We start from the raw sequence: 2,427 nt of genomic DNA, 5'->3' as shown, positions 1-2,427 counted from the left end.
CTTAGAGAAAATCAGAAAGGCCTTAGAAATAAATAAACAGTGATTAAAATTATTTTTCCTAGTTTGCTTATGTAACAGAGAACCTAGGAAAAATACAAAGACCATTAATTTGGACCAGTTTTAAATTAAAATGATTTATTTAGCCTTATATAGACTGAAAATCAATTATTAAAGAGGCAAAACTATAACCAAAATGCTTAATAAAAATCCAGTGGACTTACAACTACTAGAGCCCCACTACAAAAATACAGAGCACCCCAGCCCAACTTTTTAAGTAAGGAAAATAAATACAAAGTGATAATAAGGCATTTTCCAACTAAATCATGAACAACCCCAAATAATGTGATAATGGGCAACCAAAACTTAGCTAAGTCCATGATGAGATAAACTACCAGAGAAAAATGCAAACCCATGAAAAAGAAGCAAACTCATGCCAACTACTAATGATTTAAGAGAAGGGCCATTTAATTCAAATAATGCAAACCACCCCTTCCCTTAAGCAAAAAGAAGCCAAACTTCAGAATGATTGCTCTTGCACAAAATACTAACTACGAAAAATAAGAACACTGTTGTTTAATGTGTTTCAAATGTAGTGATAGTAGAAAGCACCCATTTAGCTAGAAACTTGAGAAAAACCATAGAAAAATAATTAAAAGGTAGTAATGACTGGAAATTTGTATCAAGTCATGTTATAACACCTAAAAGCCAGCAAAAAGAAGTTTTAGAGAATTACCCACTGTTAAATAGTAGTTGTAGTTCAAAGCACCCCTTCTGCCCTAGAGTTTAATAATTTTGTCCAGAGAAAACTATTCACTTGCTGATCCCCAAATTTTGAGACAAAGAAACACACACCAGTAACAAGCCACTGTAATGTTTGCAGAATTTTTAGAATTTTATAAAAGCAACTTGTAGTTCAAACCTACTCCAAAACATTAAAGAGAATAAAAGAAAAGGAAAGAAGAAATAAACCCCACCTCAATAAGTCTAACTTGAGTACCTATCATTTATCCCTAAGACTTAAAAGGAATTCAGTGGAACCCCAAAAATAAACCTACCACTTACCCTAACTAAGTTTAACCTAATTTACCAAGTATACCATTAAAGGGTTTTACATAAGTAAAGTTAACTTGTTTTAACTCAAAAGATCATACACCTTTAAAGTTGTAATTTCTAAAAGCACATATCATATCATGCATATATCTTACGCATTGCATTCATTAGATTGTAATCTTGCCGACGGAGAGTACGTGCTCATCCCCGAGCAAGGACTTGTCCAAGAGGAGGACCAGGAGCAGGCTTCAGAGGCTGCTATTGAGGATCTCCCCGCAGCCCCAGCAATTTTAGGCAAGCCCCGGTTTTAAGCATAACCTGTTAATTATATGCTACTTTACTACACTTAATGCTTGTAGGATTGTAATGTGCACTTAAGTGTAGGAGTTGCTTGAAACCTCTAGTTGCATGAACTTAGGATTCCTTTGAGATGAATACTAGTATGCTAGGTCGAGTAGCTGCTTGCTAATCAGGATCTCGGTAGAAGTCGAGTGATTTTCTAGCACTCGCGCGAGGTCAGGAATTGATTGTATTCATCTTGATAACGGGATCTATGTTGGTCTATGGACTTGGATCCAGGGAGGATGCCTTTCCATGAGACGGGAAAAATGAATTAAGGATTAATGTGTGGATACCTGAGTCAAGCTTTTGAACGTACTAAGCACATGCCGGGAAAAATGGTAACCGGTAAACCTAGTACCTGAGTGAAGCCGGGCGCGGACTTTATCCCTCATGCGACCTGAGACTGGGTCTCCCATGCTAGCTATGGTGGGTACAAGTGCGGTCACTGCACGGCGGCAGCCGGGGTCAGTGGAGCATTGTATGCCAAGGCGGTGAGGCCTGGACGCGAACGGGGAATCGATGGGGACGGTTGTCATGTGCGGGGTCGGAGTACCCTGACATGCCGTGTGTTTAGGTTTACCTTGCAAGGTTTAAAACTCGATTCGAATCGTCTGCTTCTCGCAGAGACTGCTTGATTCTTTGTACTGCATCGAGTAAGAAGTGAAATGTGGATTATATGAGATAACTTGTTGATTGAACTAAATGTTTGTTACCATGTATGCTTAGAAGGAGCAAATCTAGCTAAGTTAATGATGGTAGAATTTGAAAGGCTAAAAATTGATTTTAGGAACAGCTAGTGCTTTTGGCAAACCAAACCCCTCAGCCAAACAACTGCATAGTCTAGAGGTAGAGGAGTAGACTCCTCACACCGGTTAAGTCTAGCTGAGTATTAGTATACTCAGCCTTGCTTGTGGCACCATTTTTGCAGGTACCATTCAGGAAATGGTTGATGGTGTGACTTGACCTACCACCCTGCCACCGGGTTGGACGGTCGAGTGGGATGTTGCTCCGGCAGGAGAGGAGCATGAGGAGTAG

Source organism: Zea mays, chromosome 1 (assembly GCF_902167145.1).
Source record: "Zea mays cultivar B73 chromosome 1, Zm-B73-REFERENCE-NAM-5.0, whole genome shotgun sequence".
In the NCBI taxonomy this organism is placed as follows: Eukaryota; Viridiplantae; Streptophyta; class Magnoliopsida; order Poales; family Poaceae; genus Zea; species Zea mays.
The sequence above is the reverse complement of the archived record's forward strand: the minus strand, read 5'-3'. Positions refer to the sequence as shown.